Source organism: Schistocerca serialis, chromosome 5 (genome assembly GCF_023864345.2).
Source record: "Schistocerca serialis cubense isolate TAMUIC-IGC-003099 chromosome 5, iqSchSeri2.2, whole genome shotgun sequence".
Lineage (NCBI taxonomy): Eukaryota > Metazoa > Arthropoda > Insecta > Orthoptera > Acrididae > Schistocerca > Schistocerca serialis.
In genome coordinates this window covers 177286630-177314221 of record NC_064642.1, presented here as the reverse complement: position 1 = coordinate 177314221, position 27592 = coordinate 177286630, and the positions used below count along the sequence as shown (strand labels likewise).

At 41.1% G+C, this 27592-nt stretch overlaps 1 protein-coding gene across 2 annotated transcripts in view; it reads left to right on the top strand.

Moving 5' to 3' along the window:
• LOC126481354 (uncharacterized) overlaps positions 1-27592 on the top strand; it is a 481436-nt gene that overhangs the window by 131604 nt on the left and 322240 nt on the right. The gene's annotated exons all lie outside the window — the stretch shown is intronic.

Here is a 27592-nt window from a genome sequence, read left to right as displayed (position 1 = left end):
TAGTCGCTGGCAACTGATACACTTTCTGTCTTCGGAGTTACCAGTTGAGATCATCTATACGATCGTACTACGAGGAAACCAGTGTTGACCAACCGATGCTGTCTTTCACCTACTTACTTACGGCACAGTCAAATTATTTCGATAGAAGAAGAAAGCAATTTAAATGCTGCCAAGTAGTTATATGCAGTATCGGCTCACTTCACCACTTTCCTACATCCTCCGAAACGTTGCTTAATTTATATTGCTGAAGACACCATTAACCACACTTCAATTACACACACATCTAATTATACCCACTCCATTGTGTGTGGTGAAGGGTATCCAAACCATCAGGATGATTATCCTCTCTTCCTGGCGTATTAGCGGAGGGCGACCTTGTGCATATGTTAAATTTTCAAATTTTACTGACAATGCAGATAAAAATTGTAGGAAGTAATTTATTTACTGGTTCTTACTGAAAAGCATCTTTCTTTCAGCGTCACTCATCTGAGTTGGCTGAGCATTTCATGAGAATCTCGTTCACACAAAATAAAGTTTCACCAACAAAAACTTTTGTGGATGCGAATAAAGTCGTTTATGTTCTTCTACGAGATAGGTAATTGGTGTCATTACTACGCTCGTGCCCATAAAACATTGTACCCTTGTTAATAAACCAAAATACAATAAACAGATTCGATCTCCTGAGTAAATTCGCTATGTCCACTTCATTTTGAATAAGTATCGGCCTTATAAAGAAACTTTAATCGTTTTTAAGAGCAGCACATCGTCGTAGCGCTCCTCCACCAATCTTGCACTTTGAAATATTTGAGAAAAGAAAGATAGATATTGGGTGAATTAACCGAGAGAACTGCGGCATCACTAGGGGGACGAAATGCATATACCCTACAGGATCTTGAAAGCTGTGTAAATTGATTTTACTCTCCTCTGTGATGATAATAGCAGAGCCACATAATCTTATGTGCATGAAGTTTTCATAGGTGTCCAAAGCCAAACAAAAGTACTTTGTGCAGGTCCACACGAGAGCGAAAGTCACGGAATAGTTTCTGTATGATCGACCTTCCTTTCGTGAGGGACGATGCAACTTCTGCAGAAGTTTAAGGACATTACTAAACTTCAGCGTACTGGGTACCGTGACGACGAACGTAATATACGTTTCATGAAATATGTATCTAGAAAGTTTCCTGTAATTTTTTGCTCCGTGCGGTAACTAGGAAGGAGGATTTCACTGACACCGTGACCACACTGCACTACAACGTCGCTAGATTGTGAGTGTGCCCGAGGACAGTCGTAAGTTCTGAGATGCACATACACGCACTAGTGAGGAATTATTTAGAAATTTACGATACGTAGTCATTAGTAGGTCTTGACATGTTACTACGGTCAATATTACATAGTTAACAGCTTCCTTATCATGACTAAGTAGTGTTTTCTATAATCAAATGCATACTCCAGTGAACGCTAACATCTTTATGTTGGTGAAACTGTTTGCGCCTATTTTCCACCAATAGAAGGTTAGCCCAAACGCCTTGAAAAGCAAAGAGAGTGGTTTATTTTGTGGTTAGATTGTTGACAACCTGTTTAGAGAAAAACAAATTCAAGTATAACAATACAGAATTGATCTAACAGTCGCCAAAACAAATGACATGCAGCGCATTGTAGGCAGAAATTACAATGCCATAAAAGAGAGCTTTTGCTGAGGTTAATTTGCACTGAGTGATGGATTTTAAGGAGAAACGAGAGCGATAGTCCGTTGATTGTTAACAGAATCTAAGGAATAAAACATTCAAGTTCCTTTGTACTGGAGGATACTTTCATTTACAGAAGATCCAATACATTAAGTATTCCGCTGCCTTAATTACCCTTTCAGCTTCGTGCTTGCTGCTATGTTAAATGGAACTCTAGATGATGTAACTTACATGAGCTGGCCATGTGGCGGTTGCTACGTGTTAAGCAAGCTTCGATGCACTTCTTTTTAGCTGTCATTATGTCTTGATCCTTGTGGAAATCCACAACGCCTAAGAGCATTATAACCAATTTAGTTAATGAACACGGCGTGTTTAATACACTGTTCACGGAATTTACTAAATTTTGTGTATCGTTTCTTGCGAAGATCTATAATAATGATTTAAAGTGGCTCTCCAGGCCAAATATCGCAAAGTAACTTAGGAGAATTGCTTTCTTTCGTTAAACTTCTGATATAAATAGAATGTTGATGCATCAATATTTTCTCAGTGGCAGAAGGATTTGGTAAGGGAGTGGATGTGACCTTGATGAAAGAGGCAGGAATTCATGTCACCATTGTCAAGAAAGACATCAGAATTATTATTCTTCCAAACATTGTTGCTAGTCCCTCCATCGAGACTCGTACGGATACTCATACGCTCAGCGCAAGTGGAATATTCAGGAACGATATGGTAGCAGAATTAGTGACATTTTGATGTTCTGACTTGCACTCAGATTTCACACAAACTTTTGTGGATGCGAATGGAAGTCGATTATATTCTTCTGTAATATTGGTAATTGATCACATTATGACGCTCGTACCCATAAAATACTGTACCCTAGTTAATAAACCAAAATACAATAAACAGATTCACTCTCCTGAGTAAAATTTGGTTTTCGACGTTAACAGAAACTGATTTATATCCCAAATTCTTAGTTAAACAATAACTTTGTTGTACACCACAGCATCTACTATATTATGAACTTAGTGTATAAGATTTTTCTCGACAATGCCGACAAAAAGGAAGTTTACTGAGAGACGATTGCAAACTTTTAGGTCTCTGGACGTAGCAATTATTGTGTTATCCTCCAGTCGCCAAGCTGAATAGAAGAGAACCTCAAATAGCCCTGTGAAGAAGGTAAATTGTCAATTTGGCCAGTAAGAATATCCCTTAAGAATTTCTATAGACCTTGACAGTACATTTTCAGAAAAGAAATCTGTAAAACGACAATAACACTTCTCCCTGTATTTTATAATGTCGTGGAACAATCCGATACATTGGAAATGGAGTGATAAAGAAACGCGAATACCAAGCGGAAAGAGGAAGTCACTTTGGTCCTCTAACTATCGAAACTTTTTGGTTCACGTGTATTATCATATTTTGTCCATCATAGTTTATATTACTGGCAGAACCTGAACTTTTACTTCAGTGTATACTTCAGCAGCCTGTGGCTAGTTTCATATTTAACTGTACAGCGATAACGTCGTGTCACCATATTCAAAAATAAAGCAGCGCGGAACACGAATTGGTTTCACGCGTTCACGGGCTCCCTACATGTGAATATGGATACGCAGCGCCTCGAAATTGACTAGTAATGTAGAATAAATGTAGACCTTACAATAAAGTAAACAGTCTATGGCAAATATAACGGTTATGATGTTGAGAATATTCTGCAGGTGGTCGCGAAGAGTAGCCGCATTCATTGGCCCCAGGCCAAGGTCTCAAACCGTGACGGAACAGCAGCACCACGCTATTGCCGCACCTTCAAGATATGAACATCTTCCAGTAGGATTACATATGGAGTGGGCATTCAGATCCGCAAAACACAATTTTTAACGTTGACGTACATCGCACCCAGCATCACGTGAATATGGTACGGTGTAATGATTGCCATATGCGTTCTGGGGATTTTGAATGTCATTCCACTGCTAGCACGGATATCTGGCTCAGACGTCTTACAGATTGAGTACACGTAATTTATAGGCATCTTAACAATCTCCATTTGATATCTGCGATTTTCTTGGCACACGTGAAGCTTTTAAGAGATAACTGCAACAGCCTTTCGCTTCTTTGCGAGAGGTGCGACGGCTCAGATGTCGTACTTTATTATTATTTTTTTATTTGTTTTTAAGGGAAGACGAGGAATAGCCGCCTCATCATTTCTTAAATTTTGTACCGTACCGTGTATGGACCCTGTCATAATAAATTATACTGCGGCTGTCTCTCGAAATAACTTCCTAGCACGCCGAACTGAAAGTCTGCCGACGAACATCGAACCAGGAGCTATGACAAGCAGAAAATCAGCGATTCACCACACTCTGTAATATTTTTTAGGGGGCGATATTCTTCTGCTTTTAGTTTCTGGAACCACCTTTTTCCTTTTTGTTTATCCTTACGAAAAACTAGATATTTGTCGTACATAATCATTCTCCACGATCTCTTTGTGTCTACTCTTAAATACGCGTAATGGCTTGCAGATGTGTACAATCAGGACGAAATGAGTGTTATATATAAATCTGAATTTTTATATATTCAACGTGGTGATTGGTAGCATACTTTCTCAAATGACTCCTATCACTATGGGACTTAACATCTGAGGTCATCAGTTCCCTAGAACTTAGAACTACTTACACCTAACTAACCTAAGGACATCACACACATCCATGCCCGAGGCAAGATTCGAACCCGCTACCGCAGCGGTCGCGCGGTTCCAGACTGAACATGCTTTCTCACTACGAATGTACCTAGCACAGTGTACTCACGCAACTTAACCGAATGTGTTAACTGTCTTTTACACTCTGATTAGATATTTTTCAGCACCTAAAGTATCTCGTACTATTCTGATAACCCTAACTGCTACCTATAGTACTTTAATTGGCATCCATAGGAGCAACAGCTATTCACATGTCTGTTATTATTGAATAAACTTATCAAACTAGCGCCAACAGGTTTGTATTTAAGATTCGTTCTTTGCACAAACAATCAATACTACACAAATGCCACGTAACAATCCCTGTTCGACATGGGCAGACACAATGCTTATTCGATAGATCCTCCTACTCTATGTCGAAAACTAAAGATGCAAGCAATGGTCCGAATTGTCTATGGTCGACAAACTGCGGTAATGTTTTGTTACAATGTGCCTCTAATGGCTAACAGCCGAATCCAGAAGTGCCTATTAGCGTTAAGAGCTTCTTATGAGTACAGTTTTCTTAACCAGTAACAAATACAAATACTTACAGAGACAATAATATTTTAAAATGTGCTTAATTTTAGTTGAAATTGGTCACCATCTCCGTGACCTTATTAAAGATAATGAATGTGAGAGGAGGAGTGTTTCATTGTTGTCTTCCAATACTGACATCTGAAAGGGGTGCGCGATTTGTACCGATCATCTGCTATATTATAAATTTCAAACGGATGTAAAATGGGTTCGTGTATGCGCATTATACAGGTACTCAAACGCGATCTATTTATAGCAAGGAACATAAACTACAGCTGTTGTTATACATCGCAATAAGTAGAAGAAAAGTGACGATCAAAACATTTGTCGGCCGTTGTGGCCGAGCGGTTCTAGGCGCTTCAGTCCGATACCACGCTGCTGCTGCAGTCGCAGGTTCGAATCCTGCCTCGGGCATGGATGTGTGTGATGTCTTTAGGTTAGTTAGGTGTAAGTAGTTCTAAGTCTAGGGATGACCTCAGATGTTGAGTCCCATAGTGCTTAGAACCATTTGAACCATTCAAAACATTTGATAAATATGTGGAATCATGTGATCATGCATTCAGATATAAGTACAAATACTTTTATTAATAAATTAATCATCTCCTCACACGGAAAACGTAACATTTCATCAGATAATTGCAGCGTCACAGATTTGGAGTCGCTGAGAATGGCATCAATCTGAAACACTAAACTATGGTTGTAATGGTTCTGAGCAGTATGGGACTTAACATCTGAGGTCATCAGTCCCCTAGAACTTAGAACTACTTAAACCTGACTAACTTAAGGACATCACACACATCTATGCCCGAGGCAGCATTCGAACCTGCGACCGTAGCAGTCGCGCGATTCCGGACTGAACCGCCTAGATCCGCTCGGCTTCCACGGCCGGCACTAAACTAGGGATCCCAAGTATTCCGGATGGTGCCAACTTTTAATAATCAGTACTTGGGGACCGGTGGCCACCATATCGCGCCTTAATATATCTAGTCTGATAGGGGTTTATAACACTAATTTATGTAGGTTACTAATACTGAGATCTGAAAAATTTAATATTATCACCTTGAGCCTCTGGCAAAATTCTTTGTTTACAGTTTCAGTTGACTTAGCATGAGGTTCATAAAAATATTCACAGCTTTACGTGAGGCGAAATACCGTTTCAGACAATGTATTCAGGGGCATCGTCTACCTAAAATATAATAATAAGATCGTTCATATGTGGCCCAAGGTGCCGCATTATAAAGTCTGTTTTGTGTCTTGACAAAAACGTTTGATCAACATTGGATTTTATTACCAACGCTGTAGACAGCAGTAACCTTCCGGCGTTCGTAATTTAATAAAGAAAAGTGTCGGAGGCAGAAGCAGTGTGACAGGTAGGGATGCAAATAATTGCTACATGTGCCTGTGGCGAAGTAAATAAGGTTCCAGTTGACGTCTGTGTGTTTCGTCAGAGACGGTGTTTGAAGTAAGAGAGCCTCTTCTGAGAGCGAGGCGTGTTTGCGAGCGGCAGCGGCTGTTGACACACCGCGCTGTTGCCGGGGCCTCGCGCCCGGCCCGGAGACGCGGCTGAGCCGGCTCCGCGGCGCCTGCACTCGGCTGCTCGGCTGCTCGGCTGCTGTTTGCGTGCCGCGGGCCCCCCTGCCGGCCGGCGCTCTTGTAATATCCTGATGCGGGCTGCCTTCCGGTATCTGATACGACGCACGCAACCGCCGCGCGCACAGCGCACAGCACGTTGCGTGGCGACGTTCGCCGCCCGCGCCTCTCCCCTGGAGGACGGCGTTTCAAACCCACTCGCCCCCTGTGTAATGCGATAGTCCGTTCCCGACGGGGCTTGAAACTATTCCGCAAAAAAATCTGGCATGGCCTATTCAGGCTCCGTTAAGGTGGTATGCATTCAACTCTTTAATTTTCGAACTTTGAACTAATTAAAACAACGGAGTAAATGTTGATGTACTCTTCATCTGCATCACTGCAAAACACCTGTGAAGAGCATGGAGGCGATACAAAGAGTATCTTAGTTCGCTCACTCAAAGCAGGTGGTTGAACGTTTTTAAGTAGGCTTTCGAACGATGGGTGCCTTCTTTCGAGTCTCTACCCATTCTGGTTTTGCAGTAAAAGAAAAAAACCTATGACCTGCGCGCCACCTTCATTTCCACAAGTTCAATATCCCCCGTTAATTGAAAAAAAAAACTTTTCCCATCACATGGAGGGGATGGCAACCAGTACATACCATGAAGAAACAAACAATCTTGGTTTTCAGTATTTTAACTGTTATTTATTTACAAATGAGGTGCTTCGCCTGATTCAGGCATCTTGATATTGGTAGAATGTTAGATGGTGTCAGGCACGCGGGGCAACGAGCATATAAAATGTTCCAGCAAATAATTTCGTTTTCACGGTGACAGATTTATGTAGCAAGATTTTAAACATGGCCGAAACAACAAATTTTGAAATTCTTTATGGTAAATGTTGACAGCCAAAACAGTTGCAGGATAAAGATTTATTAAAATTCTTGACCACGGTTTCGCTATATCTAAAGATACCTTCATCAAAAGTTATACACCAAAATTACATCCTGCAATGGAGATTAATAAAACAACTGTGCCAAAGGCGTCGTCAGTAGTTAAAACATCATTTCCATTTACACAACATGAATATGATGAAGGTATATTTAGATATGCCGAAACCATGGTCAATAATTTGAATAACTCTTTATCCTGCAACTTTTTTGGCTGTCATCATTTACCGTGAAGATTTATGTAGGCCTGATCCTATTTTTATTTATTAGACTACATTGTATGCCTCACTAAGGACAGTACGTAATGTTCCTGAACATTTGACGAGGGCAACTATGTGCTTTTTTGTTTTGTATGCTCTGTACCCCATGTGCCTAACACCATCTAGTATGAGCCAGTCTGAAGATGCCTGAATGAGGTGAAACGTGTCATTTGTAAATAAATAACAACTACAAGTCTGAAACCAAGACTGTTTGTTTCTTCACCTGTTAATTGTGTCTTGCAAGGGTCCCGCATACTTCAGCAGTTTTCTAACATGACACGCCCATGTGATTAATGTCCTGCGTAGAATTATTGGATTTACCCACTATCCAGCGAGTGAACCGGTAGCTACCACCTGCATCAAGTACGACTGAGCTTACGTGATGGTTCCATTTCCTTCTTTATTCTCACTAGCGTTTGTCCCTTGCAGTGCGGGAACTACTTTTTGTTGCGTACCATCTGGCTGTGAATCGTGTACACTTCCTTCTTTGTGTTACACTGTTTTCACTGTTCGTGTTTCTGAGGTGAAATTTGGGTAGCAGCCCCGCATTTGCATAAACGAGCATGGGAAACCATACTTAGGCTAGCCGATGTACCGGCACACCGACGTTAATCCGTCGCGTGGATTCGATCCTGGCTTGCCTCAACTCCCTGTCTCGCAAGCAGCGCATTGCGTTATAGGAGCAGGTCTTTCATTCCATTAAATACACCCCCCCCCCCAATTTTTACACCAACGTGTTTTAGTGGAATGAATTTCAATTGTGACCCATTCATATTTGAGTAATGGGATACTACTGTCTAACATTCGCTGAAGTGCATATGTTTAACTCTTTAGACATAAAGTAAGCTCCCACTCATTACATAACTGTAAATCCTATCAAGACCTGCTTGCTTATTTGTCCAGCATTCTTTCACACAGTCACTTCTTTATAGAAAGTTGCATTACCTGCAAAAAATTTGAAGTTTCCATTCTGCATTCCTTGCTAGGTCATTGAAACACAACATCAACAGCAAGGGTCCTAGTACAATCCTCTGGCGCACGTCTTAATTAACTTGTGTCCGAAATCCTGTGTACATCTGGCAAGAAATCCTAAATCCTCAAAAACTTCGACAACTCATATGATCGTACGTTTCATAATAAATTTGTTACTGAGTCAAATCTTTGTTGGAAGTACTTCATCCACCGTATTACCTTCATCGAAGCTACGCATGCTGTTATGTGGTAAACGTGCGAACCGAACTTCGTGTGTTCAATGTTTTCAGAGTGAGACTCAAAATAATTTGTTTCAGAACATCTGTAACGAACGATGTTTAAAGAACGTGACCGGTCGATGGACTGTATTGTGAGCCAGCCTGTATCCCCCATCAGCGACCGCCAACCTGTGTGTGATTGTTCTATTGACTGTATAAACTGTTCTTATTTAGTAGTGTTTCACTAGAACAGTGTCTATATTCAGATCATACACACTTTATGAGGGGCAGATGGTCATATAGCGAAAGTGCTAAGGTTTCTGGAGGAATCACCCAAATCTGTAGGAGCGTATTCAGGTTAGCAAGATTCATCTGTTTCATTGGAGGAGCTTACCAAGTTTAGTAATATAGAAATTAAGAGAAGTTCTGCAATCCTAGTCATTGATCTATTATTATGTACCTAATCCATTCCATTCTAACAGTAAGCGTTTTTGTTAACTAGAAGCTGAGAGGGCCTTTCACAGATGACAAGTCTCCGTTTTCATATTGCGTGATCGTGGCACAAGAAATCAATGGTATATCTAAGTAATTAATTGTTCACGTCTTTGTATTTATTTTATGTTCTTGCACGCCTGTACGACGCCTTATACGTCTTAACTTTCTGACTTCATCGCGATACAGGTCATGTTGGGGATCTGACTGAATACTGTAACTCTCTACAATGGCCACGTACCACCGTCAAAGTTCTGTCCATAGCAGAGTAGTCAGCGTCGCAAAATGCTATCCGAGGGGTCCGAGTTCGATTCCCGGCTTGGTCGGAGATATTCTCCGCTCGGGGACTGGTTGTTGTGCTGGTTTCGTCACACGAAACTCGTCCATGTGGCGTCAAATGAAAAGGCTTGCACCAGGCGACAGGTCTGCACAACGGGCGGCCCTCACCACACGACGTTTCATTTCACTGTCAAACCGCACGTTTATGAGCACCACATGTGGTAACCGAGGATTTTAGTGAGCATATCTGTGTCTGAAACGGGCTGAACGGTTAATGATCTGTGCCGCAACGGTGCTCGCTCCCGGACCCATATTATTTGCGGGATTTATTCTTACCAGTCCATCATTACAGCTTAAATTCTGCTAGTACAATTCTGATAGAGAAAAGATGAGAGTAGATACATATCATTGCACGTTTGCACAATATCATCCACGTAATCCAGAAGATACTAAAGATCGATAAATGGACAGATATTACATCCCTTTCGTGGAATTTGTACACTTGGGGGAGGGGGGAGGGGGGGAAGCCGAGATCGTAAAACACTGAAAAAGGACCTAATTACGCAGAAAAATGTGTATGAACTATGATGGAAATCGGTAACGCGCAGTAGCAAATGAACTTTACAGAGCAATAAGAATGGAATACGAAGACATTAACAGGATTAAAATGTAGATAAAGATGCCGTTTTTGTACCCTACTCTTCAACTTCTACGACGATGAAACAATGACGCAAATAAAAGGGAGATTCAAAATTGGTTCAAATGGCTCTGAGCCCCATGGGACTTATCATCTGAGGTCATCAGTCCTCTAGAGCCTAGAAGTACTTTAACCTAACTAACCTAAGGACATCACACACATCCATGCCCGAGGCTGGATTCGAACCTGCGACCGCAGCGGTCACTCGGTTCCAGACTGAAGCACCTAGAACCGCTCGGCCACATCGGCCGGTGAGGATTCCTTAGTGTAATTTAATACAGGGTGAGATAATATAAACGGCTACATGTGCTGATTACATCGTGTTCTCAGATAAGGTGAGGAGGGAGTACAGGACCTGTCGAATGGAACGATCGTCTACTGAGCACAGAATACGTATTCAGAATATACCGAAGAAAGACTGTCGTAATGAGAGTAGTAGTAATGACATTAGCGATATAGCAGACGAAGTAAAGGAATTGTGCTATCTTGTAAGCAAAATAACGAGCGATGAACGGGCCAAGGAGAACATAAGGAACAGACTAACACAACAATATGGGAATTCCTGCTAAGATAAGTATACTGGTGTCTTAGACCTTAATCTGAGAAATTTCTGAGGAAGTACGTTTGGAGTGCAACATTGTCTGGAAGGGAATCAAGTGAATCATGGTCAGTAGGAAAACCAGAAAAATGTATGTCAGGAACAGAAATATACTGCATACACCCATACACGATGACTGTAAAATTATGTGATTATGTCTAAACACTTGAAAATAGCAAAAGTAGAAGTCAGCTAATCGTGTGAAATATTTGACTGTTGTCTTAACATATCCAAGGTAAAAAATCAAACTGTCTTTCAATAAATTTGAAGGTAAAAAATCAAACTGTCTTTCAATAAATTTGAAGTTGTGCCACGAGATACGAAAAAAAGCTCAGAGAAAAAATAGAATCTGTGCTTCCGAAATGTGATTACAGAACAGCGGTTAGAATTATGTGGACAGGCAGGATAAAAAATGAGCAGATAACTAGCAGAAAAACGGCGGACTACGGGATAAGTGTAAAACAAAATTGTTGGACGTGTATTACGACATCAGGGAATAACTTACAAGTACTGTAGGGAGGGAAAAGGTGTGGGGATGGCATACACAGAAATAAATCCAACATATAATTGGAGACGTTATGTGTAAGTTCTCTCGCAAGGAGGAGGCGTCTGACACGGCCAACCGATTCGGATCATATTCGGCAGGTCACTTGTACAGCGCCAAAAATGAAATGATCTTACCTATTTTGGTTCATCACCCCCCCCCCCCCCCCACCCACTTCCCTACCCATTGGTTTTGAGAAAACAACCCCTGAAGTTCGTGACACGTAATCGACTAAAAACTGACAGGATCGGAAGGCAACTGAAAATGGAGAATCTTTCATAATCATAAATGTGGTCTTCAAACGCTAATTTTCGGAGAAATCAAGGAAACACACTATCATAATGTAAATGCTCTTTCACGAAAGCGTCGCTGATGTAGCGACCAAGGCATCCGTCTGGGGAGAAGAAAACATGTAATGAAGATCTGACATAAAATCACGAAGAAGGCTAGCGAACCTGCTGGTAAATATGCGTATATCTGTAGTTAAGCTTGCTAGGTCGCATAAAAAGTCATACAGCAGATGAAGAATGACTTTATTGGGCGCAAAGTATGCATGATGCCTTTTGGAATTATTCCCATCTTGAGAAGTCCAAGTGCAAAGGTGACAGAAGAACAAGTGCTTTACCAGTTGTGTACGTAACACGATTGACAGACTAGTTAACTACAGATTAGTTAACTACAGATCTATGTATATTTATCTACGAAAATGTGTGTTTGTTTCCCAAATGCATTCTGCATATTTTTATTTGCATTTCTTTCCGAATCGGAATGGCTACGAATAGGAGAATTAACAGGGTAACAAATCAGGAATTGTTGCAAGGAAGGGAAATACAGTCCTCCAACAACTTGTATTTGTAAAGAATTAAATTTTTAATCCTGATAAGCTTACAATGGCTCTGTTGCTCACATCGTTACTTGTCCTCTTGTCCTCACTTTCTTCGAACATCTTCGTTGACAGCGCTTATCGTATAAACATGCGAAGAATATATACTCGCTGCAATAATGACATGTAATGCATGCAATTTTCACACAGTTACATCGTTACTTCGGAAGATACGGCGGAAAATACACTTGGTTTATGTTTAAAACTATATCTGTACTCGGTAGTTAATTTTAATGCCTACCGCTCACGTGATGACGATGTTTGAAAAATCTTTGCTAAAAACTGATCACGTATAATGCTTAGAATCGTTGCTGCATCCTTGCAGTTGCACAATTCCCACGGGGTTTCCAGAAACATACTCTTTTGGAACTTCCTTAATACTATTCTGTACCGCCCCTCCCTATGAAGAAGCATCGCGCGATCGCCTCTTTGGATCCCTCGTGACGAATTCACAACAGTATTACTCGGAATTCTTTTCAAATGACAAGGCTTAAAACTTTAAGTCTCTACTAATCCTAGTCGTTAGAGAAGTTTACTTGCCTACATTATTAGTATTCCTTATTGATTACATAACTAACCGTCATATTCCTACCCTACGATACGGCCAAAGATAAAGAAATGAAAATAAATAAAATAGAAGAAAGAACTGCAGAGTAAATTTGAAAATCGAACAGAGATTGTCCGCTCTCGAGCCGTATATCATGGTCGCTATGCCAGGGTCACTTGGACAGCGTCTACCTTATAGCTACAAGAGATGCACTCCTAACAGTTTCTTTCCTCGATTCCTAGGAAAATACTCGTTTGTGGCCCAACACATGATGATGAACAATGTTCATTTTTCTATTATCTATAGAGCCTGTCTGTTTTGAGTTAACCGGGCCTCATTAAATGTATGGGTGGTTTTCAAAACCAAGAGGGGTGCTCAACCAAAACTATCTTAGCCTTTCATTTTAGGTTGTACGTATGTAATCTGCCAAATATAAGCCGAATGTGTTCGCCATGTCTGAATCATACCCCTTGTCAGATTTATAAGTTGGCGGCAAGCACAAAGCGTCAGACATAAAAAAATAAATAAATGAATAAATAAAAAAATTACTCTCCTATAACCTGGTGAGCATTGCTTGTAGAAGCATCTTGAGTGCGTATTAGACAAAAAGTTTTAAGTAAGGATGTTTCGCAGCAGCGCCTAGTCTGCGGCTGTGTGAAATATTAAGTCTATATTCGAAGGGGTAGTAGGTCTTTGTGACCACAAACCGTAAATTCCACCATGACAAATCTGTCTACGTAGTAAATAAGCTCGCAACGCTGCAGAGCTTACGCACAGTCGGCGCTTGCGCTGTGCGAGCACCTAGCGGCGGACGCGGGCACCCCCGCTGGTCCTAGTGCGTATCGTGCTAACCGCACGCCGCCCGCAGACCGTGCCGTGTGCAAGGGTAGGTTTGGCTAGGCTAGACTGTCCTGAGGGTGGTTACAGCGGTGGTGGTCCTGGGCCGCCACACAGTTGATTTCTGCTTGATCGATATCCCGCCACTAAGACCGGCAGCCCGCTGCGCTGTGGCTGCCGTTTACACGGCCTGTGGACGGCTGCCACATGCATGCGCGCAACTACCTGTTAAGCTGAGACTGCCTGCTATTTCGACACGGTAAACAGGCTGTCAGGTGAACCACCGGGCGGCTGCCGATGAAGTACTGCATGTAACACACAATACTGCACTGGCTCTTTCGCTTACATCTTATACGCTACAATTTCGAGTAATTGACGTCACTAGCAGGATATTTCTGGGCAGGTATCGATCGTTGTGCCAATATTACTGGCCGAATTTTAGCAAGATGATTAAATTGTTAATCTCTCTCTTCCTTACTAATTCTCTGAGCTCCTTTCTTGCCAGTTTCCTTTCCTGTTATTTTAGAAGCAAATAACTCTTCCGATGATTAATTGCTTTACGTGTAGTTTACATTAAATTCCTAATTAAGGCAACATAGCTTCAGCCGAAATAATCATATTTCTAACCACCACGAACTGCTGATAAAATAATTCTTCATTTACAGTCATTTCCGGCGATCTGATCATCTTATGGTATCACAAAATTATTTACAACTGCAAATTTTTTGCTGTGACGTCAGATGGGCATATAATGAGCTTTATGTGTCGTTGTCTTCAATAGTAAAATTCGTTGTACAGACAGCAGTCAAATGTACTGACATTCAGTTAATTTGTATACTGTTTTTATCTTCGTAATGAAAAGTGTTTGGCTAAGCTAATTTTAAGCCCAAAATATCGTACCCTAGTTTCCCATTCTCGTATTGAGCGGGGTTCGTATGCCACTCATTCCGGTTATAATGACCTCTACGAGCGGTGTAAGAGTGTAGCAGCAGAATGATAGTTCACTCTTTCTTGTATATATGAAGTGAATTCGTGAAAGTAACGTCTTTCTTCCAAGCCATTTAAATTACTCTGTTACAGTATCACGTGAGTTGTACCGACGTTCTATGATCCTAACAACGCATCTCTAAATTTGTTCGAGGTCTGTTATCATACCTACTTGACTTGAAGTACTCACGGTATTCTCCACTAATTTTTTAGTCGGTTAACACCGTATTCTATCTTTTGCACTAACGTAGTTCTGCTGCTATCATGTTGTAACTTCGTTAGTCACCAAAAGAGTAGTATTTACAGCAGTGTTTCGTAAAAAATTTGAAAAGTTGACAGGTTGTGGCTGAAAGTGCTGCACATGAGGAGGTCGTCGGATACGGAGCGCACTGAACAAGATCGCTTATATACCGTTCTGACATTCAAGTTAATCGATGTAGGATAGCCTTGTAAAACGTGAAATTGGGCGGCCGGAAGACGATCTGAACACCGTTCTTCTTTATGAGATGTAAGTGTCTTAACCACTACTTCACCCTTTTGGACAAAAATATGGCGTCCAGTAGTGAAAGCACAGATGGGCTGTCCTGGAATGTCACTAGCACCGAACGTCGATCATAATGTTGTGTTGTAGTGTCACATGGCGTGTAGTGAATCACAGATCGATTTGAATTTTCAGGTGACTAGTCGTATGTCTTTGATATTCTGCTATTACACGTCCCAATCACATTAACCTGACCAGCACCTGTGTTTGACGTGAACGTGCAATGACCACTCACAGACGACAGATGGCAGCACTAGCAGTGGAAGGTACATAAAGCGTGTTGGAGGGATACGGAAAACAGCGCAGACATTATCGTAATGGAGAAACTGTGCGATTTATGTGACGTCCAAAGGGACATGATCATTGGCTTTTGGGAAAAGGCTGGAAGCATTTCCTAAACGGCTGAGTTTGTTAACTGTTCTCGTCGTGGCTTGGTTAGAGTATATCGTAGATGACAAAATGTCGGTATCCAAAACTGACCCCTAGGCAACTGCTATGCACCACGGGCCACAGATGGCGAGGGTTGCGGAGATGTGTACTGGCGAATAGTCGTTCAACTGTTGAGCAACTGATCGCCCTGTGTCATGCATCCGTACTGCTGCTGTTCATTGAAGACGAATGTTGGAATTTACACGTCAGTACCGAAACTGGACGACCTCTGAGTGGTGACAGTTGGCTTTTTCAGACGAATCACGTTCTATGCTCCTTCGGACAGATGGCAGTTGGTGTGTACGGTGTGATACGTCTCAAAGCAAACGCCTTGCAGCAATCGATGGAAGCGTCCAGGCCCTATGGTTTCCCTTGGTTGTATCGTCATTCTGGAAGGCACAAGAATGCGTATATCCTCGGGGACCATGTCCACTCCTACATGCAGTTGTTTTTCTTCGACGTGATGGTATCTACCAGCAGGACAACGTGTTACACAGCTCGTAGTGTACCTGAGTAGTTCGAAGTGCATCTGAATGAGTTTTTCGTACTCTAGTTGCGCCGTACTCCCTGGATTTCAACCCAGTCTATAATCTGTGGGATCACCATGATCTGGCTTTCCACGCCATGGATCCTCAATCTACAAACCTAGACAGTAGGGTCAGCATGGCGCCACATCCCTGTCGGTACCTTCCAGAACTTCATTGGCTCTAATACTGTACCTTTCACGGCGGTCTGCGCTTCGAAAAGGTCGTCATTCGGGAATTTTTGTGAGATGTTCACATTAATGTGACTGGACCGTGTGTATGAAAGGTGACAGCAGACTTATGTGCCACCGAAGGACGTGAATCTCAATAACATTTAACACCCTAAACACAAAGTGAGGGAGCTGAGACACCAGATATATCCAGAACAGGTAAATTTGTCGTAATAGGTTTTTTGATAAGTATTGGCGGACAATTTGGCTTACATATGGAAATGCAGGACAGACGTATGCGGGGCTCTTCTCCTAATGACGACACACTGCTACCTGGGCTATTATGTTGTTATACTGTGACTGTTCCGCGCATGTTTCCTAGCTGAAGGCCTCTTTGAAGGCTCTTTATACTACTACGCTAAGCATGTAAATAAAAATATTGCATCTGTAAACGTTAAAAATTTCTGGTGCACGTAAGAAGATTTGGCACAAAATCAGCTTTAATTTGGAGAAAACTCCACCCGATACACACATAAACTAGGTGTGGGTATGTTTTGAGAGGTGTATCTTAGCTGCCTCTGCCTGTGATGTGAATTTCATCCTCTGAACACAATGAGGCCAGCGACCACGTACACTTCGGCTACATAACGTGAAGACGTACACCAGTCCGTGGCTCTCGAAAATATTCCTCTTTTAAGTGTCACACAACAGACATAAGAGAAATTCAGCGTATAGTACACAACTAAAATGATTCAGTGAGCTACCTCCTATGTTCTTAAAACACAGTTTCTTGTCAACTCACATTACACAACAATAACTATTCATAGTATATATTAAGTTAATTATAACGTAGACAGGCATTCTCATTTATCAGTGACGGTTGATTGTTGCCACATTCCTTACATTTCTTATTTATATTGTTAAATATGGAAGGAAATATAGTGCACCACCCACGTAGAAGTTGTCACAGACAGACAAATTAAAACCTGAGATGAAACATGTACTGTAGTCAGTCTACAAGACAATGAGCAAGTTTTTCACAGTGAAACGTATTTTCACCACTATTAAAAGTCATACAACGTTCTTGGACAACGTTTTACTAAAGAGAATCAGTGAACAGGTTGTTGCAATAAGGCAAACTTATAATTTTTGTAGTTAGCGATCTAGGTCAACAATGAAGTCTAGAAATCGAAACACAGTGATTTATAGCTCCTTTCTGCAGTTTTACAAACAACTGTTGCGGGGAACATCAGACAAAGAGCAGTGATTCATTTGAGTTAACATTAGCGAGAGAAACATCAGTTTTCCATTTGGATAATTCAAAATCGGAATTTCCGGTAGCGAATCGATGTCTGACACTAGTGGGTATTAGCCCGGTTGTTTAATCATTGGACCAGTCATCTCCGTGGCTCGTAACGGTGTTTTCTGCGACCTTCATAACAAGCGTCATTGCTAGGACGATTCCCAAGCCATTTTCAACTCAATTTGGCACTATCTGAAGCAGCACATTGAATTGAAACCTGTGACATGTATTATTTGTCCAGTTTCTCCAAATGTTCCAGTATGGCAGTCATTGCCATTTTCTGGATAACAGTCGAACAGCACTGAGAGAATGTCAGCCATGTCTTGTGCATATGCAACACGCCGTACCATTGGTATAAGAGGCTCTGAAGATCATAAATGGTGACAACGCTCAGCTGTCAAAACAGTGAGTGATACTGTTAATACTTACGGAAACCTGAGGAGGCATGCATCGTCTACCTGCCACATATTGCTTCACGTTCAGAAGCACTCACCTCCAGCAATGTCTACCACTGAAATTCGCAGATAATGATGATATCTACCGCCCAATGGTTCATTGAAACCTTTCTGTTGGAATATGTGTACTCAAAATGTTAATTTATATCTAACTATGCACCGATGTTGCGAATATTAATAATTATTTTCTCTGTAAATATACTGCATAAATTACTAATATGTGACTTACCACTGGGAACTGTATGCCCCCAAATACCCCTGCAATAACAGCTCTTTGCTCGTGATCTGTTTGTACAGCTGCTTAAGACCCTGGTATAGTTGCTCAACCCATATGTATGTACATGGCATCGTTGTTTAGAACAGTTATATTTTGACGTAAGTTGATTGGAAAGTTTTCTTGTGAACGAATTTTGTGAAATAAATGAGACTTATCACTGTCAAAGATTACATTGCCCGGCAGCTATGAATCATAAAACGGCTACAGTGCGTATCTCGGTACTCTACTGTACTTTTGATAAGAGCTTTACACGTATTACTGTGGTATTATTTCGTTGTATATACGGTTGACTGTCAAAAGATAATCCCCTTCTTCAAAATTATTATTAACGTACATATTAACAGAAAAACGTAAAAATCAGAAAAGTAAGCTGAAAGAATTTACCGATTTATTGAGGCTATTGTGGTACAACAATATCTGACACAATTATTAATTAAAATTTTCGGTATGAAAAAAGTAATTGTATTCCTGTAAACGTTTCCGAACGCACTGCGGATCAGCGATCGGGTAGTTTGGAGAACACAGTCGTTCGCTAATGATAATTGCATTTATAATTCAAATTAACAATCGCGACCGATATGTTTTGCACTCGTGACTAATTAGTTATCTGTGTGTGACAATTAATCTGGCGTTAATTACTCAAAGGCAGCACTCGTTAACGCTCTTGTTTTACAAGGGATTAGTCCGGGGGCAGCGCCGCCACCCGCATAGCAAGCAGCGCAGGTTGCGTGCCGCGCCTGCGGCCGCCGCAAGGGCACCACTGCGCAAGCGCACCCGGCTCAAGGGCACATAGATGATTCAGCCTACGGCCAGGTTTCTGAACAACGATATGTGTCAAGCAACCGTCTCACCACTTGGTGTTTTTGTTTGACGTAGTAATGGCTGTTGAGTTGAAATACTCTGCCAGTGATTCAAATTGCAATAGCAGGATACAAACTTTTACATTCTCTGCGTATACAGTACAGCAGGAAGAACACGTTATTAAGTTTGTACATGAAACATGAGAAATTTCATACACAGTTGTTGCTGGCGAGGAATGACATTGCAGCCTCGCCAGCCTGTTACCAGATATTTAAAATGGGGGACAGATCCAGAAAACATATTGGGCAGGGTAACAGTCGAACATCTCTTGTATCGAGTAAAACCTAGAAAATAGGGCACAGACACCAGACTTTGCGATTTTCAAAAACGTTGCTAGAGAAAGTCAATGATTAAAATATAATATTTGAAATTAATTACAAAACAGTTTAGATCGCAAAGGAATGTTTATTTCAAGGCGAACCTGTTCGATCATCACATTATCATCCTCAGATCTTCAAAACCATTTGATGGACAACGGTTGTGCACGGAGTAGGTATCGCTGAATGACGATAGTCAACTGCTCTTATTATGGATTCTCTGTTCTGTTCAATTCGCCTCCTGCGCCAGGGGAAAAGTGACACTCTGCATGCTCTGTGAGGGACCTAATCTGTCAAATTCTCGTTCTCACTACCTGAGACACACTATGGTGGCAGCAGAATGGTCACACCGTCATTAGCGAATACAGATTCTCTAAATTGACCCTAGAGGGCTTTGTGAGAACTAAGTCGTCTTTCTTAACATTTAATACCCAACAGAATTTCCGATCCAATTCCATATGGACCATGCAGACCTATTACAACAGTAGCAGCGCGTGGCTTAAATCTTTCTGTGTCTGTTGTCATGCCCCATTGGCGAGGGGTGCAAACAAACAGGATATTCCAGAACTGTGGCACTTAAGTTTTGCATACGTTTCCCGTTGCAGCTGCACTGTAATTTCCCAGAAGCCTTCCGTCAAATATTCCAGCATGTATTCCAGTCGCCTTACCAATTATTTAGTTTGCCTGATAATTCAGCTTTACGAGATGCCCGATATTTTGTAATAACAATATTTCTCCTAACTAATTGTAGAATCTGACTTTCCCCAGATGTTCAGCACTAATCTGGTAACTGAACACAATTTTATTGAATCATCAGTCTTCTGAAGGGTTCAAAACGGCGCCAACCGCCACGGATTCCTCTCCTGTGCCAAACGTTTCACCTCAGAGTAACACGTGAAACCTCCGTCCACAGTTATTTGATGGTTGTATCCCAATCTCTGCATTCCTGTCCAGATTTTACACACCTTTCCTCGCCGATTCTGGGCAGAACTTCCTCATTTCTTATCTTATCTGTCCACATCGTTTTCAACATTCTTCTGGAGAACTACATCCCTAACGCTTTGATCTTCTTCTGTTTCCGTTTTCCACAGACCATGTTTCACTAATTTAAAATTCTGTGCTGTAAACGTAAATACTCAGAAATTTTTCCTCAAATTACAACCTATGTTTGATACTAGTACGCTTCTTTTGGTCAGGAACGCCTTTTTGCCAGTACTAGTCCCCCTTGCTCCGCCCATCGTGGGTTTTTTGTTGCTTACTGCATCGTAAACCCCAATTCTGATTTTATGTTTCTCGCTGTTCTCATCTCTGGAACTTCTCGTTACTCTCGTCTTTCTTCGATTTATCATGTATTCATAATCTGTGCTCATTAGACTGGTCATTCCATTCAACACATCCTGTATTTCTTCTTCAGTTTTACTGATGACCCCACAGTGCAGGGTTCTTGTTTAATTGTATGGGCATTATCTTGCGTATATCAATACAGGGTGTTTCCGTAAGAGGGTGCAAAAATTTAATAGGTCATAGAGGATGCTCCACTGAACAATGTGAAGTAGGAATCCTGGGATCAGAGAAACCAGCTTTAGGAGATAACAGGATTAAAATCACATTATTGAGTACTTTTTTTATTTACATTAGTTACGGTTAACTGCAAGTACCATCACTGACACAGTGAACGTATCATCTGAACTGTATCTTACGAAATGTGCTGAAACTGACGGTCATCATCCTCAATGCAAGCATGACATCGGCGACCGAGATTCTCACGCACACTGAAAATCGTGAGTGCGAGTGCCCCTCATGTTTTCAAACATGTAACGGTACTGTTCCGTCGTATTCTGCTGTATATCTCTGAGTAGCACAGAGTAGTGAATGCGTCTGTCGTTGATTCATTGCACGTTCTGTCATGGGACAGTACAAATATGATGCAACAGAGCTGCCTTATGGACAAGTAAAGTAAACAAACCAGCATCATGACTTCCTAATTTTCAGGCTCGTTCTCCTTGTTTCCTTGCAGGAAATGAAGAATGCACATGTGAATAAACAGCACAGTACGTGAAACATGTACGCATGTCTTCTGTAAATGAGCTGAAAAACGATAATGCTAGATAAAGCGGTAGACAAGTTTACTTCCATATCTTCCTAAGGTGGCTTCTCCGACCCCTGGTTCCAACCTCAAATTTCTCAGTGGAGCATTCTCCATGTTCTGTTACATTTTTGCACGCTCTTACGGAAGCACCCTGTATGTAATGAGAGTTGTTATTCATAGCACGAAGTGGAAATTTATTAATAACCTGTCTGCAAGTACGTTAAAAGACGTAGAGGTTGGTAGACGGGTACCAAGTGAGCATGTTTTGCAAATATCGATATGCTCGAAAACGCTTCGTTTGTGAGCTAGCGTCAATGGAATGTGTAAGAGGACATTGACAGTTTGAATCATACACGTTTGGCGAGGAGTACTCTCTCTCAATGCTGAAGTTTGAATGGAGGTAAACAAACCAACAAGACAAGTATGAGAGGGCGTAATGTATGTCCTGTGAGGTCGGAGTGTTTACCTGTGACATCGCTTCGTATGTTACAAGACACAAACAACGCTCCGCTGTGTTATGTAGACAATGGTAGAGTACAGTACTGTCTTCTGTTCCGTAGTTTGATATTGTGTGTAGTTTACAGTCAGTTGTGTGGCTATCGTTAAACCGGAATGAACGATGGGGGTTGTGTACACAGCGGGAGAGTATGCTTTTTGTGTAAGGAGAAACAAAAAGGAATGCCAGAGAGGTTTCCGGCTCTATGAAGGACATTATCTCAACGGGCATCACCCATCCCACAGCATGTCTGCAAGACTGGATAGGCGTTTATGTGAAACGGGCAGCTTACGATCTGTCGATCAGCATAATGGACGTAAGCAAACACCCTACACCTTAGTCTGAAGAAGATATACGTCAGCATTTTCCAGAGAAGCCTTCTACGAATAACCGAGTTAGAGTATTCACAACAGCTGTGAACCACGTGACACCATGACACGCTCTGCACGATGAACGCTCACATCGCCACTAATCCCTCAGCACTCACGAGTCACTGTGACTTTCCTCGTCGTGTCAACTTACGCCGTTGGCTTCTCGAACAAAGTGGGCAACATCCTCATTTCCTACGATAAACCACATTTTCCGATGAGTGCACCTTTACTAGGGACGGCACGTTCAACACAATAAGCAGCAATGTTAGCATACAAAGAAATATCACGCGCTTTATTCCCAAGGCCACAACGAAAACGTGAGGGCAGGTCGCATTGATGACCATATTATAGGGCGGAAACGTCATAAGGGCTCGTGTTGATGATCCCAGTTGCCTTATATTTCTGTGAGAGGTCTCACCCGAGTTACAGGGCGAGGTGCTTTTGGACTTACATCACGTTTTGTGGTTTCACCAGGATGGTGCTCTAGCACACGTCAACAGTACGTGGCCTGATGAATGACACTTTGGCAACAGTGGGTTAGACATGGAGGCCCAATACGCTGTCCCTCTCGCTCATGAGACCTAATAGCACCGGATTCTCGTTCCTGGTCAAACATGAAAACATCGTTGTATAAGACACTCGTAGCTTGAGCAGCAAGTCTTGTGGCACTAAGTGGGAATTTGAGTCATCCGTGATATGCCGGAAATCTTTCCAAGACTTCGGAAAGTCGTCTTTAAGTGATAGACAAAATGTATCGAAGTTGGCGGCGGTCATATTGAACATCTTCTATAAGTGAATTAAAGTAGTGTTCACGGAAAATTATGTACATTGTCTCCTTTATTTATTGACTAGCTTGTGTGATCCAGACTACCCAAGTACTCCTTCACCTCTTAAAAACGCTAGCACGCAAACGAAGCGTTTTCGAAACTTGTTAGTATAAGTGCTTGCGTGGTATCCATCCAACACCACGGCTTGGAATGTGCCTTATGCAATACCCTATATATTGGCGAAACTACTGCGTGTGATTGTATCAACTTAAGCAGTCGAACATCGAGCTATGTTCCTCTCTCGAGTTCCAGCACTCGTTAACTGCGTACTGCCCTCGTCCTTTCGCTGGTAACGTTGTAGACATTTCTGTCGTGGCCGCATGCCTTCACTAGTCGAAATATTGCGGTACGACACGCCTATTTCCCAAAGTCAGAATATTCTGCCTCGTTACAACTTGCTCACACGGTGAATTTGGGTGTTTTGATTTCTACAAGGCGCAGTGGCACATACATTAAGGTTTCACTACGTTTGTTGGCTCCTCGTGTTCTGAGATTATCGAAGTTGTGAACTCCATGGTAAAAAGAGAGATGCCTACAGTAGGGATTATGTGAACACCATGTTATCGCCGTCTTAAATAATTGCCTCAAGTGTCTTGTTCTGCAAACAGATTTCTTTAGGTTTATTTTATATGATACGCACAATTTCCTTCAGTATTGGTTGTATTTCTGAGTAACACAAAGGCCCAGTTCTTAAATTCTAATCCGTAAATTTTGTGACATACAAACTATTGCTGAGCTAGCTATGTGACAATAATTACCTTCGTTGCTACCTAATGTTTTATGACGAAAATTTTGCTATAGGGAACGTAACGGAAGCAATAATTCAGTCACAGACGCAAAGGCTCGAAAGAATTGAAATTATTTACTAAAACTGCAAAAGAAGCACAAGTTTCACTTTTTGAAGGCTTTATGGAATTTAAATTATTTACTAAAACTGCAAAAGAAGCACAAGTTTCACTTCGTCATGCTTATACACATCGCTTTGGGTGATTTGGCGGTTAAGTTTCTAATTGCTTCTTACTGTAAGAACTCACGTCTATATCCTTCATTTATCTTCTAGATTACTAATATTCTAATAAGCAACGGTTTTAAGAGAAGATTGAAGTGCTTCGAGCGTCAGATAATTCGCAACAGATATGTGCAGAAAGTCTTTATATTGCCCCAGTTAATTTCTACAAAAGACCACATTTTTAAAGAAGTATACGAAGCAATACCTTATTCTGAAACTGTCTTCAGCATGAATACTTCTCTGTAGCACCACGGTGTAGAATAAATGAAATTTAGAAAGTTGAGCAATACGTTATTTATGACATCATCAACTTAAAAGAAGCAAGAGGTTACATAATACAAGTACTGTCCACATCTTTTGGTCAACACTATGGACTTTACAGTATTGTCTTGTGAACTTCTGTGGACTTACAGGTTTAGACGAAGTTTAAGTGAATTGAAGGTACGTTGTTTTCTTGCGTGACCCTTTCTAGCGACAAACTTTGTCGTTGTGCTATACACTAATAGAAAACAGACCTCTATCGTTACTTGTGGAGATGTTCGGTGATACACTCAATATCCCCACAGGTTATGTGTACAGAATCCAGTTGTAAAAAGAACTGGAAAGGGTAAAAGCTTTTGAGGCACTTAGAATACATAGTAACATACGATATTATTTACTACACACTTAATGCTAACACGCAAACTTAAGAACTTATTGCGACTCTTACAACGAAAAGAACGTCGTCTTCAAATTTGTAATTGGTCACAATATGCCATAGAATTTTGACAAACCATTTCATTGAGCCGCTCGAAACAGCGGTTACGTCATGGATCTATGTAACAAGTCCGCAGAAAGCAAAATGTCAGGATGGTTCGTGAGAAAGGTCACGGCCAATTTCCATATCCATCCTTCCCCAATCCGATCATGTAAATCATCTCTAATAACTTCATCCTCAATGGGATGTTGAACCCTAATCTTCCTTTTTTCTTTACGTACTGAATACTGCCAAACGTTAAGAGCTGATAATCAACCAGCCAAGGAAATACTACTATGAGTAACATGTTACTTCAACTAGAACGATATTTCCCTAGAATTAAATTAATGGTTTCGTTATCATTTCTTAGGCAGCGATCGCGAGCATCTTCAGTCGCACTTGTGTGTTATCTTGTTTTAGTCCAACGGATTTCCAAGTAGCAACTCCATTGTAATGGACTACACTGGAAGCGACTTTTGAGCGTTATATCTGTTTCTGAGTTTATCGCTTTCTTTCAGCCGTGAAATATTCATTTTGGGCAGCGGTGAAACCTTCCAAATAACTTTTCATGAAGTCGTTAAAGAACACATATTTCAAACTGCAGAAACTGCCATAAGAACACTAACCAAAAATTGTACCAGAGCTCCAGATCTGATCAAACCTGTGGTGTTATTTTAACTGCATCATGTCAGTATTTGACAATCAGCAATAAACATAAAAATAATGAGGATAATTACTAACAAACAGCTCTGCCTAGTGTGAACTTACATTTATCTAGAAGGAATGAACATAAAATACAACACAGTATTTTGTCCTAAGGAGTAAGGTTATATAAAATATCGTCCAAGAGATTAAATTGGTTACTAAAATGAACTTATTTAAAAAGGCCTTTAAAATGTAGCTGTTAAACAATACACTTCATGCAGTGAATTAATACATAGACATCACTCAGTAAGGCTTTTGTAAGAAATCTAACACAAGCAAAAAAATGATTATATTAATAATAATAATAATAATAATAATAATAAAATATTTACCATTTCAAATAACAGTTGCAAACTATGTTTGTGAGCTGAACATCTCACTCATTACAGAGGGATGACGAGTCAGGTTTCTAGGCTAGCAAATGAGAAGTTGGGGTACACAAAATGGAAACCCAACTTCGTCGTTATGGTCAATGATTACTAATGAAAAATGGTAGAAATGTGTAGCATTACCTTCTTTTTAACATTTTGAAATAGCTCTAACATCTTTGCAAATTAGCATTGTACCTTAGTTACACACGGAGTTTTGACTAATATCTTATACGAAAAGATGGAGACTCCGAACTCCATCTAACTATCCTGAGTCAGGTTCTCTTTCATTTTGTACTATGAGGGTCATTCAATAATTAAAGGGACAAATTGTTCTGGAGAAAAAAGCGTTTATTTTCAGAAAACAATACTTTTTCTACATTTCGACGTAATCCCCCTCAAAATTTACGCACTTGTTCCAACGGGCTACAAGCTTTTTTATTCCGGCTGCAAAGAACACTTTATGTTTGAACGAATTTCCCACGATCTTTTTCACGTGTTCGTTGTCCTGGAACCTCTTCCAAGTAGTGTCTCCTACAGTGCACTAAAGAAATCGAAATCGGTAGCTGTCGAATCAGGACTGTAAGGAGAATGGGGCACTACTTCCCAGCCAATTTTATCGATGGTTGTAAGGGTTAGTTGAGCAATATGTGGATGTGCCTTGTCTTGCTGGAGAATCACACCTCTCCTCTGAGATCCACGACGTCTCTCTTTCATGGCTGGATTCACATTCCTTAAAAGAAAATCCGAGTAGTATCGGCTGTTCATCGAACGCTGCTCTTCGGGATAATCCATATAACTGGACCTTCAGCATCCCAAAACAACCTCAACATGGCTTTTCCTGCTGATGCTTGGGTGTTGAATTTATTCTTGACAGGTGAGTTGGTGGGCTCCTACTCCACGCTCTGTCTTTTTTACTCTAGCTCATAATAGTGAACCGAAGTTTCATCACAAGCTACAATTTTGTTGAGGCAGTGCTTACCTTCTTTTTCATAACGTTCCTTCAGCTCAATGCACACTCTCAACCTTGTTTCCCTGTGTAGCCGTGTCGACTTCTTTAGGACCTATCTTGCACATGTTTTGCGATCCTTCAGCTTGTTACAGATAATGTTATGAACTGTACCAGTGCTAACTCGAACCTTATCAACTATCATTTCCACAATCACACAGCAGTCGGCACGAATAACGTCATCAATTCGACTTTCGAGTGAGGGAGTTGGAACTGCAACTGGTCGGACAGAACGGTGTTCGTCAGACACTGAGTTTCGACCATTTTTTAACTGCTTTACCCACTTTAAAAAATTTGCACTATTTATTCAACCTTCACCATAAACTTTA